This window comes from Chiloscyllium plagiosum, unplaced genomic scaffold (genome assembly GCF_037043375.1).
Source record: "Chiloscyllium plagiosum isolate Xiang-an unplaced genomic scaffold, Cpla_swu_hap1 HiC_scaffold_26, whole genome shotgun sequence".
Lineage (NCBI taxonomy): Eukaryota > Metazoa > Chordata > Chondrichthyes > Orectolobiformes > Hemiscylliidae > Chiloscyllium > Chiloscyllium plagiosum.
In genome coordinates, this window is record NW_028270164.1 from 13,849,723 (window position 1) to 13,865,835 (window position 16,113).

Consider the following 16,113-nt stretch of genomic DNA (forward strand, 5'->3'; position numbering starts at 1 on the left):
GGCCCACTCCCCTCTATTCCAGGCCCACTCCCTTCTACTCTAGGCCCACTCCACTGCAGGCCCACTCCACTCCAGGGCCTCGGCTGCTGCCACACTCTGATGTTGTCACCACCACTAACTCCACAAGGTGAGTTAGAAAACCTGAAAATAATTGAGAAGAGAAGATCGAGAAACGGGAAAAAAGATGAGAAATGGCTGGACAGGGCGAGCCCAGGGCTGAGTCTAGAATCTCGGCAAAAGTGAGGACTGCAGATGCTGGAAAACAGAGTCTAGATTAGAGTGGGGCTGGAAAAGCACAGCCAGTAAGGCAGCATTAGAGGAGTAGGAAAATCGATGTTTCGGGCCAAAGCCCAGCTTCAATCCTGATGAGGTGCTTTTGCCCGAAACGTCGATTTTCCTGCTCCTCAGACGCTGCCTGACCGGCTGTGCTTTTCCAGCCCCACTCTAGTCTAGACACTGAGCCAAAATCTGCCAACTCCGTTGCCGCCATTTTCCCATTCTCAGATGAACACCAACTGACTCATTCTCCAGTGTCAGAACTTTCAACAAACAGTTTTTAACAAATAGAAATTTCTTTTGTGAAAATTACTGCTGCAATTCAACGCAGGACTTTTATTAAAATTTTGCTTTTAGGCCAAATGATTCCGATCTCGGTGCTGAATAATTATTGTGTCAGGATCTAATCTCCTAGATGTGCAGGAGTAGGACACCCTCTGTTCCATTTCCACAAGATCCAAGTAAACAAGTCATGGGGTCAATTTTAGGCAGAGAAAGGAATTCAACAACAGAGAGACAATTCTTTCAAACATGAGCTGTGATTGAGTAACTGGGAGTGAGCTTCAATTCCAAGGTGAGGATCCCTCTGGTGAACCGGCTGACATGGGGCTTTGTATTCACCAGGACATGGTTGATGATGAGTGAGTCTGGTGAACCAAGCTGGGTTTCACCTTTGAGAAGATCGAAGGGGCTGACACCCTTCACCAACCGTGCTCATCCCCAGCCCCAATGCTGAAGGCAGTGCCCCCACCTTAACCCTTAATATGGAAGGAGAGTCACTGGAGTCATCACCCAGAGACTGAACCAACAAGGACCATCGCAATGCTCTGTCAGGGAAACAGAAACAACACGTTGGGTAAACTCCTGGAGAACACTTGGAAACATTTGGGGGTTAATACCCCAATGGTCACCAGTGTCTGAGTGTCAGAAACAGAGAGCAGAGATCCCCCAGCCCCTGAATGACATGAACACTGTAGAATCAGTTGGAAAAATCGGACCAGATTGAAAAATTAGATTCTGTGATGAAACAGTGAAGGCAGCAGTTATTAACAAAGTGAAGAATATCTGATCTAATTGTCAGGGATCCTGTAAAGTGACTTGTTCAGTGTCAAAGCCATATCGTGGTAGACGGTCACTCAGCAGTGTTTAAAAGACCGTTCTTCTGAGACAAACAATTGCAGGACCTAGAGCTGCCACAAAGACCCTCCCCCATTCGGATGGATGTCCCATTTGCTCTGGAATGGTGCAGTGATCCACCCACAACATGGACATGAGCCTGTCCCAGGAGGTTTCCTTCCCAGAGATTGTGATCAAAGGGCTGGGTCTGAAAACTCTCAGTACAGCCTTGACTGACCCAGAGTGTGCCACCCACAATATCCTGTTGATTAACACTGATGTGGGCTCTAAGAAAACTGCCCCCTCCCTGCCTTTCCAGAAAGCCTGTCCACTGAGCATTTCTGTCAGTGGCTGCGCAAACGTGGCTGCAGACATATTGCTACAGGTGACACAGTTCTCCCTGTTTACTGAGCTGTAGGCAATGGGTGCCAGGAGGGTGTTACAGTGTCTGCAGGTATGGGTTGTGGTTTCGCAATGTGCTTTCCCCATAGGTTCTGGGGTTTTCCCAGTGACAGAGGAGGCCAAGTGTCTAGCAAGCTTTTCGAAATCCTTTGGAAGAGTTGTGTAATGTCCCTGCTGTAACAGTTAGTGACATATTCCTGGACTCCTGAGCTATTGTCACACAGTTCCTGGACAAAATAAAATGCTCAGTGCTTAGGAACATTAGCCCAGTTTACAGCACCGTTTAATTAATATCTCTTCTTTTGGTCCTTTGGAATCTCCCCTGTAGATTAATCGATAAAGCTTCTCTCCCCTTTCACCTGTCCTCTTTGTGATTCATAACCTACATCCCGCTCAGGCCGGACCCCGATACATCTGTCCACTGTTTGTTCCATCCACATCCAACAATGTCCTTCAAATGGACCAGGACCCACAACATTAGCCTCCAGCAAGTGCTGTACCAGGGCAGCTCTCTCTCCAATTTGCAGACAAAAGTAACTCACACTTACTCTCATTGTACATCCATGGCTATCTATCACACATCCTCCTTGATAATATTCACACTTTTTTCTGATAGTGTCAAAACACAATGAACATCAAACCATGCAACAAGTGTGGAAACTTGTTTTTTACACCCCACCCTCTCAAAAATGGATGGCACATTGGCCCAGTGGTTAGCACTGCTGCCTCACAGCTCCCATGAACTGAGCTCAGTTCAAACCTTGGGTGACTGTCTGTGCAGTTTGCACATTTTTCCTCTGTCTGTGTGGGTCTCCTCCACGTGCTACAGTTTTCTCCGAACTTCTAGCAATGTGCAGGTTCGGTCATGCTAAATTGCCCACAATACCACGGATGTACAGGTAATGTGGGTTAGCCATGGGAAATGTGTGGCTATGGGAACAGAGTGGGGTTCTGGGTCTGGTAGGATGTTCTTCAGATGACTGGTGCAGACCAGATGGGCCAAATGGCCTCTTTCTGCACTGTAGGGATTCTATAATTCTCAATTACATTCCTCATTGGCCAGGAACCTGTTTGAGGTTTTAATGGAATGGGCCCAAACTGAATATGTGTTCATTTACAATGAAGCATTCACATGTAGCATGCTGCAGACAGAAACATTTTTTTATAACCAGAATAAATTGCGTGGAACACTATTTTACCACATTTAAAAGTTAATTTGATAAAAAATTAAAATTATTCAATTCTATTGAAATTAATTTGGTTTGTAACATTTGGGATAAAACTTCAAATTGTTTCAGAATGATGGGCAAATTTGCAGCTTTCTAAATACGGTGAACTGAGAAGCATGTTCATTTTCAAAGCCTTGACTTTCAGTGTGTTTATGAATATGGCAAGTTGCATTTATATAGCACCTTCAAAGAGGTAAAGCTGAAGGAGAGATATGGATGAGTGGAAGTTTGAATATTCAAGGCTGGACAGAATGATGTTGGAATGATTGAGTGTGGAGCTAACAACATCGTGAATGAGAGCTCTGTTGGACAGAGAGGGGGATGGAATCAGTGGTTAAGGAAAGGTGATTGTGTTGAGATAAAGACAATGGCTTCTATCTTCAGAATTGTCAGGTGTAATTTTATTGAAGTTGTGAAAATGCAGAGACAAGCACAATCACAGCAGGTCGGTATGTCAGAGACAGTCCTTAAACTGGATCAATGGGGATGGAGGCATCAACCATCACTATCAATCCTGAGCCGTATGTCCAGCTGTCTCCTTGGAGAGGTGAACAACTGTCATTCAGACTCAGGCTCAGCACTCACTGTCTGCTGGATATGAGCCACTGGCAAGAAGATTCAGGATATGGAGGGCAGCTGTTGGACTGGGGTGGACAAAGCTGAAAATCACACAACACCAGGTTATAGTCCTTCAGATTTATTTGAAAATACAAGCTTTCAGAGCACTACTCCTTTGTCAGGGAGTGAGTGGGGCAGGATACAAAGGATACAGCATCGATAAGTAAAAGATCAAAGGGACACACAACGGATGCAATGTGTTAGAGAAACCGAGATTGCTGTGGAGTCTGTAATCACGTAGAATGGGGATGCAGGTTTCGATTGATTAATATGTAAATCCCAGAATTTCCCAGAATATCCCAGAATATCTTTAGGTTTTATCCGTCAATAAAAATGTGACATCTCAGCTCAGGCAATGCAGTAAAGGGATGAGGTTAGTGTCTGTGTCCCAACCTGGAGTCAGACTCATTTTATTTTGAAAGTAGGAATTTATAAAATGTTACATTGTCTGACTGTCTATAGATTGTGTGCTTTTTGAACAAAATAAAAAGCATCTGCAAATACAAATTTGCAAATGCATTTCACCCCATCGATGTATATGTGTGTATGTGTTTGTGAAAATTTAGGGGAAATGTTGACCATGTCATAAGCCCATGTCCGAAGTGTGTATCCTCATCCAAATGTCATTGGCACAACCAAGCACCCTGCACATTGCAGTGTATCCCCTCACAGACTGACAATTCAGTGTATGAGCATTGCAACTGAGAATTGCTGTCTTCCACTGTTCGCCATGCAGTGCATTACAGAAATACCAAACCCAAGTGGCCCTTTAAAATGTACTTGTCTGATTACATTCACCTCGTTAATGAGACACTAACTCACTTGTCTCTCTACCCAACAACTTTTACATTTTCTTCGTTCCAGATTAGGACACATGACTATATTATCCAATGAGATTTAAACGACGGCATGGACAGGGTGAACAGCCAAGGTATTTTTCCTCTCTGGCAGTGTCCAGATCTAGAGGTCATAGGTTGAAGGTGAGAGGGAAAAGATTTCAAAATGACCTGAGGAGTAACCTTTTCACACAGAGGGTATGTGTGTGTATGAAACGAGCTGCCAGAGGAAGTGGTGGATGCTGGTACAATGACAGCATTTAACAGCATGAGGTCATCATGGAGAGAGATGAGGCAGGACCCGAGTAGGCCATTCAGCCCCTCGAGGCTCCTTCAGCATTCACCTAGATCAGAGCACTTGAATACCATGCTTTCTTGCACTATCCTGCATGTCCCTCTATAGTATATTTTTATTACCCAGAACATTATTGATCTCTGTTTTGAATATACACAAGGCTGGAGCCCCCAGAGCTCTCTGGGGCAGAGAATTCCAAAAAAACAACACCCTCTGAGTGAAGAAATTCCTGCTCATCTCAGTCCCAAATGGTCAACCCATTCTTCTCAAACTGTGTCTCCTGCTTCGAAACCCCTCCACCCAGGGCCACCTCATTGATGGGGAACTTAGAGTGCTCAAAATCATTCGTGTAAAGGCCATGATGCTCACCTAATGTTTTCGTGTAAACATTGTGACTGAAACAGAACAAATCACCAGGAGAGTGAAGAGTACCCAGCGTACAACATCCCAGACAACGCAACTGTGCAAAATGGAGAAATACAAAATCATTTGAAGGAAACAAGACTGTTTGATGTTTCAAACATTTATCCCCTGTTTACACTGCAGAATAGGGTCATAGAGTCATTGAGATGTACAGCATGGAAACAGACCCTTTGGTCCAACCTGTCCATGCCGACCAGATATCCCAACCCAATCTAGTCCCACCTGTCAGCACCCGGTCCACATCCCTCCAAACCCTTCCTAATCATATACCCATCCAGATGCCTCTTAAATGTATCAGCCTCCACCACATCCTCTGGCAGCTCATTCCATACACTTACCACCCTCTGTGTGAAAAGGTTGCCCCTTAGGTCTCTTTAATATCTTTCCCCTCTCACCCTAAACCTATGCCCTCGAGTTCTGGACTCCCCGATCCCAGGGAAAAGACTTTGTCTATTTGTCCTGCCCATGCCCTGCATAATTTTGTAAACCTCTATAAGGTCACCACTCAGCCTCCGACGCTCCAGGGAAAACAGCCCCAGCCTGTTCAGCCTCTCCCTATAGCTCAAATCCTCCAACCCTGGCAACATCCTTGTAAATCTTTTCTGAATCCTTTCAAGTTTCACAATATCTTTCCGATAGGAAGGAGACCAGAATTGCACGCAATACTCCAACAGTGGATTTGGAGGTGTAGTGGACAGTGAAGAGGCTTCCACAGATTACAACAGGATCTGGACTATTGGGCCAATGGGCTGAGAAGTGGCAGATGGAGTTTAGTTCAGATAAATGCGAGGTGCTGCATTTTGGGAAAGCAAATCTTAGCAGGACTTATACACTTAACGGTAAGGTCCTCGGGAGTGTTGCTGAACAAAGAGACCTTGGAGTGCAGGTTCATAGACCCTTGAAAGTGGAGTCGCAAGTAGATAGGATAGTGAAGAAGGCGTTTGGTATGCTTTCCTTTATTGGTCAGAGCATTGAGGACAGGGGTTGGGATGTCATGTTGCTGCTGTACAGGACATTAGTATATTGTAGCAAAGTAAAGCAGCACAGCTCAGTGAGTAATGTGGGAAAATTAAATTGCAGTTTAATTTATTACTGACATGAACAACAGATAACAGTCAAAAGAAACAAGTTTTAGTACTGTAGTACGTCCTGTCATGGTATTTAAACCTGATGAGGCAGTCTTTATGTTAGCGCTTGTCACATGTAGACAAGGTGTGGCTATTGCAGTCCTGACAAATCACAGATGTTTAGAACAGCCTCTGGTCTAAGTGTACCTTACAGCCACAGAAATGAACAACAGATAAAGGTCAAATGAAACAAGTTGCAGTAACATGTCCTGGAATGGTCAGCCCAATGTCATACGTGTGGATTATAAGGTTAAATGGGTGGACATTTACAGGTGGCACTGCAGTCTGGTGTGATATTCCAGTGGGTGAGATGTCTCTTCAGTGAGTGAGGAACTCAGAATATCATCATCCCTCACTGCTCCTTGCACCTTCTAACAGGCAAGGCTTAACCAGCTGGAACCAAATAGCTTCCCACCCTCTCAGTTTGGGAATAATGTATAAGAAGAGGATGGAAGAGGGGAAGCCAACAGAGAGTGTAATGTCCCTGTCAGTGATACTCCAGAACACCCCGGCTTAAAAAAAGCTCTCATTGCCGGTCTTTAAAAAATACCATGAGCTGAGATAAATAATGAAGTATTGAATTTTATTGCTGAAAACAGCACCTCAATCTGGGAGGTTGCAAACAGAAAATTTGTACTTGCTGTTATGAATTTCCAATTACATAAATAGCAACATTGTAAGACAGGTAACGGAAGTCCAGAACTAGAGGTTATATGTTTAGGGTGTGAGAGGAAAGTTTAAAAGAGACCTAAGGGGCAATGTTTTCACCCAGAGTAAGGTGTGTGTATGGAATGAGCTGCCACAGGAAATGGTGGACACTGGTAGAATTACAACATTGAAAAGGCATCTGGATAGCTCTATGGATCTAGAAGGGTTTACAGGGGCATGGACCAAGTACTGGCAAATGGGAGTAGATTAGCTGAGGAAATCCGGTCGGCATGGAAGAGTTGGACCTGAGGTTTGGTACATTTCAATGACTCTATAGTTGCACTGTATAAATTCAGCCACCATTTCCATTCTGATAAATTATAGTCTGAAATTGAAAATTATTTATGTTAAGTCACTTATTCTCACTTGGAATCAATGAAATATCAACAATGAAAATGTTCTACCTTTTGCTGACAGACTTGGTTCCTGAAGATGTTCTTATTCTTGGTGACGTTGTTGTTGAAATTGTTGAAAAGACTTCACAAATATAAAGTCTGGCCTAAATATGTCTCACAGCCACAGGCACTTCAGGATCTGAACTAAAACTGAGGTATTCAGTTACATACAGTGGAACACTTCCAACAGCATGTCATGCTGGAAGTGACACCAACTAAGATTGAGCCAGACACTATTGTCCCCTCACATCACATGCTATGACACAGCAATGGTTTTGTCTACTAAAGGCAGAGCACATACAAGCTGTGAGACGTAACACTGAGGTAGAGTTCAGCATTAATACATAATCTGGAGCTGCATTACAATTGATTCCATTTTTGAAAGTAAATCAATGCCTTGTTCATAATTATTCAAAGGTCAAAGAGATGTAATGTGATGTGGTGCAGTTGTTGGTAGTTACACAAGAAACTTATGCAATGAGCAGTTTGAATGAAGATTGAATGAATGTGTCAGCCTCAGTATTTGTATAAAACTTACCGATGCTGTTGATTTATACCATGGAACTAGAGCCCCTCTCTGCTACACTGGGAACTGAGACATGAACAATTTCATTGGGTTTTGTTCCCTGAGAATTTGAGACTGTGCAGTAATATTGATGATGTTGTGGTGTGAGGGATTGACGATGTAGATCCAGTTTGTTGGTGTCAGAGATCATTGAATCGGGAAATGGGGTCTTCTCAGACCATGTGACGTGAATGAGGAGGAATCCTCGGACAGACTCACAGGAGAGTGTGACTAAACCCCCAGAGCATGAGACATTAGGTTGTGATTATAATTGAAGTTCAGGAAACTTTCCTTTTTGGAAAATAACCATTTATTAGAAAACTGACTATATTTGAAAATCCAAAAACCACCAACACTTTTCCCTTCATTATCCCATTCACTGTCATAGACTCATATGGCACAGAAATAGTCCCTCCAGTTTAATACATCCGCGATGAACAAGTTTCTCAAAACACACCAGTCCCACTTGTTTGCATTTGGCTCATGCCCTCCAAATCTTTCTTATTTATGTACTGATCGAAATGTCTTTTTAACGTTGCAACTGACCCGTCATCTCCCATGTCCTCTGGCAGCTCATTCCACATATGAGCCACCCTCTGTGTGAGAATATTGCCCCTCAGGTTCATTTTACATCTTTCTCCTCTCACCGTGAAAACATGACCCCTCACTTTGAACTCTCCCAGCCTAGTGAAAGCAACCTTTGCTAAACACCTTATCTCGACTCCTCATGATTTTATAAACCTCGATAAAGTCACCTCCCAACCTCCTCCGCTCAAGGGGAAAAGGTCCCAGCCTATACTTACCACTCAAACCCTCCAGTCACAGCAACATCTTAGGAAATCTTCTGTGCATCTTAATAAATCTTTAATTTAATAATAATCTTCCTGAAGCAGGTTGATTCAAACTGTACACAGTAATCCAAAAGTGGCCTCACCATCATTCTGTACAGGTGCAGCGTGATGTTCCAACTCCGACACTCAATGGTCTGAGAAATGATTGTGAGCATGCTAAGTACCTTCTGAAACACCCTGTCTATCTCTGGTGTAAATTTTAAAGATCCCCTGGGTCTCTCTGTTCGACAGCACTACCCAGGGCCCTACTTTTAATTGTATTAGTCCTGTCCTTGTTTGTTTTACCAAAAGGCTACACCTCACATTGATCCAAACAAAACTCCATCTGCCACTCCTCAGTCCATTGGACCAATTGATCAAGATCCCTTTGCAATCGTAGATAACCTTTGTCACTGTCAACAATAACACCACTTTTGGTGCCATCCATGAACTTACTAACCATGTCTTCTAATTTCTCATTCAAATTGTTGTATAAATTACACTGATCCCTGCAGAACACTACTGATCACAGGCCTCCAATCCAAACAAATGACCATCCACCATCACCCTCTGTCTCCTGCCATCAAGCTAATTTTGATTCAATTGGCAAGCTCACCCTGAATCCCATGTGATCTAACTTTATGACTCAGTCTACCATGTGGAACCTTGTTCCTAAAGTCCATATAGACAACATCTACTGCTCTGCTCTCGCAACGTTTTTGGCTACGTTCTCAAAAAACTCAATCAAGTTTAGAACGCACGTTTTCCTGCATACTATCCCGAATCAGTTCTTGCCTCTCTAAATGCCTGTAAATCTGATCTCTCAAAATCCCCTTCAAAAACTTACCCACCACTGATGTCAGACTCAGATCTATAATTTTGGTTAGAGTAGTGCAGGAAAAGCACAGCATGTCAGGCAGCATCCGAGGAGCAGGAAAATCGACGTTTCGGGCAAAAGACCTTCATCAGGAATAGAGGCAGGAAGTCTCCAGGGTGGTAAGATAAATGGGGTGGGGTGGGGCTGGGGAGAAGGTAGCAAAGAGTACAATAGGTAAATGGGGGAGGTGACAGAGGTGATAGGTCAGAGAGGAGGGTGGAGCGGAGAGGTGGGAAGGGAGATTGGCAGGTGGGGCAGGTATTGCGGATGGTGCTGAGTTGGAGGGTTGTAACTGGGGTAAGGTGGGGGAGGGGAAATGAGGAAACTGGTGGACTTGCTGAGATATTTGTATCATCAACAATCACAGGTGAAGTGCTGGCAGACTGGAGGTTGGCGAATGTGGTGCCACTGTTTAAGAAAGGTGGTATAGGACAAGCCAGGGAACTACAGACCAGTGAGCCTGACATCAGTAGTGGGCAAGTTGTTGGAGGGAATCCTGAGGGACAGGATGTACATGTATTTGGAAAGGCAAGGACTGATCAGGGATCGTCAACATGGCTTTGTGCATATTCAATCATGTCTCACAAACTTGATTGAGCTTTTTGAAGTAGTAACAAAGAGGATTGATGAGGGCAGAGCAGTGGACGTGACCTATATGGACTTGTATATTTGACAAGGTTTCCCCCAGGAGACTGGTTAGCAAGGTTAGATCTCATGGAATATAGGGAGAACTAAACACAACTGGCTCAAAGGTAGAAGACAGAAGGTGGTGGTGGAAGTTTGTTTTTCAGAGTGGAGGCCTGTGACCAATGGAGTGTCACAAGGCTCAGTGCGTGGTCCACTACTTTTTATCAGTTATATAAATGATTTGGGTATGAGCCTAAGAGGTACAGTTAGTAAGTTTGCAGATGACACCAAAATTGGAGGTGTAGTGGACAGCGAAGAAGCTTACCTCAGATTACAACAGTATCTTGATCAGATGGACCAATGGGCTGAGAAGTGGCAGGTGGGGTTTAATTTACATACATGTGAAGTGCTGCATTTTGGGAAAGCAAATCTTAGCAGGACTTATCACTTCATGAACAAAGAGACCATTGAGTGCAGGTTCATAGCTCCTTCAAAGTGGAGTTTCAGGTGGATGGGATTGTGAAGAAAGTGTTTGGTATGCTTTCCTTTCTTGGTCAGAGTATTGAGTACAGGAGTTGAGAGGTCATATTGCAGCTTTACAGGACATTGGTTAGGCGACTTTTGGAATATTGCGTGCAACTCTGGTCTCCTTCTCAGCAGAAGGATGTTGTGAAATCTGAAAGGGTTCAGAAAAGATTTACAAGGATGTTGCCAAGGTCGGAGGATATGAGCTATCAGGATAATTTAAATAGGCAGGGGCTGTTTTCCCTGGAGCATTGGAGGCTGAGGGCTGACCTTATCGAGGTCTGCAAAATCATGAGGAGCATAGATTGGATAAATGGTCAAAGTATCTTCATTGGCGTGGGGGATTCTAGAAGTAGAAGGCATAGGTTTAGGGTGAGAAGCGAATGATATAAAGGGGCCAACTTGGCAGATTTTTCACGCAGAGGGTGGTACGTGTGTGGAATGAGCTGCCAGAGGAAGTGGTGGAGGCTATTACAATTGCAACAGTTAAAAGGCAACTGGATGGGTCTCTGAATAGTAATGGTTTGGAGAGATATTGGCCTGGTGCTAGCAGGTGGGGCTAGATTGAGTTGGGATATCTGGTTGGAATGGACGGGTTGGTTCGAAGGGTTTGTTTCCAAGCTGTACATCTATGTCACTCTATGAGTCTAATATGTAGAAGTTAATTTGCAGCAGCCAATGCCATTGAAGTGTTTAATAACATTGATTGAGGAATGAATGCTTGCTCGAACACCAGGAGAACCTCTATTCTGCAAATAGTTCACATATGGTGCCATTCCTAAAGGGGGAACAGGTTCTCAGTTTATCACCTCATCGACACTGTCTCACCTGCCACAGCACAGCATTACTTCTCTCTGCTGGGCAGTGGGATCCAGCTGAATTTTAACCCCGAAGGGGAACTGGAACCCCCAACATGCTGCCATCAGAAGTGAGTGCAGCCACATGAGCTGCTGCTGATAGTTCCAAATACAGTTCCCGGGTGTCACTTCGACTTGATGCTGACTTGCTTCTTCTCTGACAGCTCAAACAGATCATATCAGGAAATGGCTGCAGGCAATATTTACAGATATTTCATTGTACAACTGATCTCCACTCTATCCCCAATATTTGTCCGAAATCTGGATACAACAGAGTGGAGGCCTGTTAGAAAAATGCAAATTGCCTGTCAATTCAACATTATTTTAATTTGTGGGGATTATTGGAGTGGTTGCAAGGTTTATGCATGCTGTGGATAGTATTTTATGTACCTGTTTATTTTCTAACTGCAGTACAGAGTATTGGTTTAAATCAGAAGTGACAATGAAACAAGTGGAGTGCATTTTTTTAGATTAGATTAGATTACAGTGTGGAAACAGGCCCTTCGGCCCAACAAGTCCACACCGACCCGCCGAAGCGCAACCCACCCATACCCCTACATTTACCCCTTACCTAACACTATGGGCAATTTAGTATGGCCAATTCACCTGACCTGCACATCTTTGGACTGTGGGAGGAAACCGGAGCACCCAGAGGAAACCCACGCAGACACGGGGAGAACGTGCAAACTCCACACAGTCAGTCGCCTGAGGCGGGAATTGAACCCGGGTCTCTGGCGCTGTGAGGCAGCAGTGCTAACCACTGTGCCACCGTGCCGCCCACGGTGTAATGTAATTTATACATTACATTACAGTTTTGCAGAGTGAGATGTTAAACATGTGCATCACACTTACCGATGCCATTGGCTTTTATGTTATAACTGCAGTTCTTCTCTCTTACATTGCTGACTGAGACATGAACAATTTCACTGGGTTTTGTTCCCTGAGTATTTGAGGCTGTGCAGTAATATTGATGATGTTGCTGTGTGAAGGATTGACAATGTAGATCCGGTTTATTGGTGTCAGATATCTTTAAATCTTGAGAAGGGGTCTTCTCAGACCATGTGTAGTGAATGGGGAGAGATCCCCGGGCAGACTCACAGGAGACTGTCACTGAACCTCCAGAATATGAAACATATGGTGGGGATAAATATCGGAGTCCAGGAACAGAGACAGCTTCTGTGGGAAAGAAACAATTATTGAGAGATCAAAAATCAAATATCCTTCAACACTTGGTCAATTTTCTTCCTGGATAAAACACTGATCAGATATCAGCTGAGGGTAATTTTAAAAAATCACTGAGACATTTACCGTCAGAGATGTGCAGCTCTACATTAAACATTGGGTCAAGGTCAGGAGTCTCAATCCCACAGCTGTATCGTCCGGCATTTCCCCATTGAAGATTCGTGATTGTGACAAGAAATATTCCTTGTGCTTTGTTATCAGTGATTGATATTCTCCCATTTGGCCAATTTGTCGTTGCTATAACCGTACACTGACGAGCCCTTCCGTGATACTAATATTTCATGTGTGACTGATACCACCGTGCTTCGTAGTGACAAGATATTGTGATCGCTCTTCCCAAAATTCCCATAACGGGCTTCTCTGGCCATAAAGCACCTGAAACTGAGGAGACAATATTTCAGGAATTAACTGGAAAAAACTCTTTAATACATTTTAATCAGCTACATTGTATCTTGTTCATGGTGAAGTTAATCCCTTATCACAGCGTCAGGCTGTTCCAAATTCCTAGGGAATGATCGAAACAGTCGGGATATTTTCTTACCCCACTGGTCGAGCTTTGGGACAATCTTGAAATTGGGTTTGTGCTGCCCGCTGTGGGCTCTAACTCCACCGTGTGTGACATCATCGAAATGTTTCCCCCCCCGCCACACCCCTGGAGAGCAGCCTGAGTGACAGGCCTGGATTGGAGTCGGCTGGGGATCAGTGTGAAGGAGGGCACAGGTGCTGAAGGGTCCTTACTCCAACTGGAGAAGGAGAGATTCATCCAAGGAGGAGGGGGGGATGTATGTAGACTCATGGTGGGCTCAGGGTCTACATGTCCAAGGCTCGAGGTGACCCAGGAAGATAATGGGAGAAGAAGAGAATTGAAGTTCAGCAAGGGATGGTTCACGATGGGAGAGAGACATCAATGTGGAGGATCTTGAGGGCAGTAAAGGCAGGATGGTTTGTAATCACACATTGTTGTCAGTGTGAGGAGAGAAAAATAACAGAATTATTTAAAGACTTTTCCTGAGTGTTGCTTAATGAGAAAATGTTTAAATTGCTGCCACATTGTGTCCCGGTGGGGAAGAGGAGCAGCCTGTTGATGACGGGGTAAATTTACTTCAATAAATAGCAGACTAACAGGCTTGTTGGGAGAACCGCCCTTTGTGTGGGGAAGAATTTTCAAGCAAAATGACAAAAAGGGTTTTCAACCTCAGTGAAGGGGTGGAGAAGAGAGAAGAAAGGGAGGAAGATACATGAATGATGAAAGGTGATGAAAGCCAGGAAACAGAGACCTTATTGGATAAAGGAAGCTTTGAAAGAAAGAGAATTGTGAAAACAGAGGGATGCACACTTCAGGTTTCTATCTGTGAAGTATTCTGCATGAAGTTGGTGGGTCAGAGCCACAACATGTTTCAGGAAGGTTTCATGTAACAGAATTCATTGCGTTGTAGCCTAGAGTCAATGCAACATGGGAATTTTAATCTTGAGTGTTTCGAAATCACTAGTGGAGAGATTGCAATGATGAACAATACTTTTATTGCGGTGTTACATTGTAACATGTAAACCAATGGGATTGAAAGATAGTAGCTGGAACAGAGCAGCAGGTCAGGCAGCATCCAGGTAACAGGAGAATTGACGTTTCGGGCATAAGCCCTTCTTCAGGGGATTCCTGAAGAAGGGCTTATGCCCGAAACGTCGATTCTCCTGTTCCTTGGATGCTGCCTGACCTGCTGCGCTGTTCCAGCAACACATTTTAAGCTCTGATCTCGAGCATCTGCAGACCTCACCTTCTCCATTGAAAGATAGTAAACAACTTGATTCAAGTTAGACTGAAAGGAAAAAAAAGCTTTGTTATGCAAAGAGAAGTGTAAAACGTCCATCTGCTTTTGTGACTGAGCCTCACAGATGTATACTTAATGAACTGCATTTCTAAACTAAAATAACAGAAATAAAAGCAAACTCAAGATGTTTTGTTTGAGGGCTTATTTCCACCCCAGTTTTAGTGGCTACTGAACATTGAAAATTTTGGACAAATTAAGATAATTTTGACGCTTTATTTTTGATTTAAAATCAACATTATTTGTCCTTTTTATTTAATTAATAATTAATGCTGCTCTGAAGTATTTGGGAACTCTGTCACCTGGGATGATAATATGTTCAGTAGAGGCATTACATTTTGTAATGTTGTTTAGGTATGCATGGGACAGACAAAGCAAATGCTGTGTCTGTTTTCTGCAGCTTATCACTTGCCTGAGTTGTTGCAATGTGAGGTGTGTTGTTCTGCATTGAATAAGCATGACTTGGAAACCCTCCCAGTCCTGCTCCCTACCCTGGGTATGTTGGAAGGATTCGCAGGTTGACAATGAACCTGTTTGGTTTTGTGAGAATACACATTCCTTTGCAAAATGTGCTGAATGAGAATCAAACTCTCAGAATTTGACATGGCAATAACAATATTACCCATTGTGTCACAAGCTCTGCCTTTATCCCTTTATACATCTTCAGCAATTTAAACATTTCCACTGTATAAACCACACATTGGACTTCAACAAACATTTGGTATCTGAATATACAACTCAGATGATCACTCACTGGGAATGGAACAGATGAGGAGAATCAAAGTCCACATTGATTTATTCACAAAGTTCATGATGTCAGTCTCTCAGCTCTGTTTCTCACTTTGAAATAAGTGTGGACTGCAATGTCTACAAGATGTTACATGAGTAAGAGGATATCGGAAACCAGCTTCTGAGACCACAGTGAGCCAGAGGGTGGAATTTAACCTTAACGACATTATTCTTTGAAGATCAAAGGAGCTGACACCCTTCACCAAGCGTGCTCATCCCCAGCCACAATACTGAATGCAATGCCCCCACCTTAACCCTTAATATGGAAGGAGAGTCACTGGAGTCATTACCCAGAGACTGAACCAACGAGGACCATTGCAATGCTCTGTCTGGAAAACAGAAACAACACGTTGGGTAATCTCCTGGAGAACACTTGGAAACAATAGACAATAGACAATAGACAATAGGTGCAGGAGTAGGCCATTCAGCCCTTCGAGCCTGCACCGCCATTCAATATAATCATGGCTGATCATTCCTAATCAGTATCCTGTTCCTGCCTTATCTCCATAACCCTTGATTCCACTATCTTTGAGAGCTCTATCCAACTCCTTCT

The 16,113-nt window shown here is 43.7% G+C and overlaps 1 pseudogene; it reads right to left on the minus strand.

The window, feature by feature from the left end:
• Positions 1 to 34: 34 nt before the first annotated feature.
• On the minus strand, positions 35 to 15,562 carry LOC148145084 (CMRF35-like molecule 8; annotated as a pseudogene).
• Positions 15,563 to 16,113: the final 551 nt, after the last annotated feature.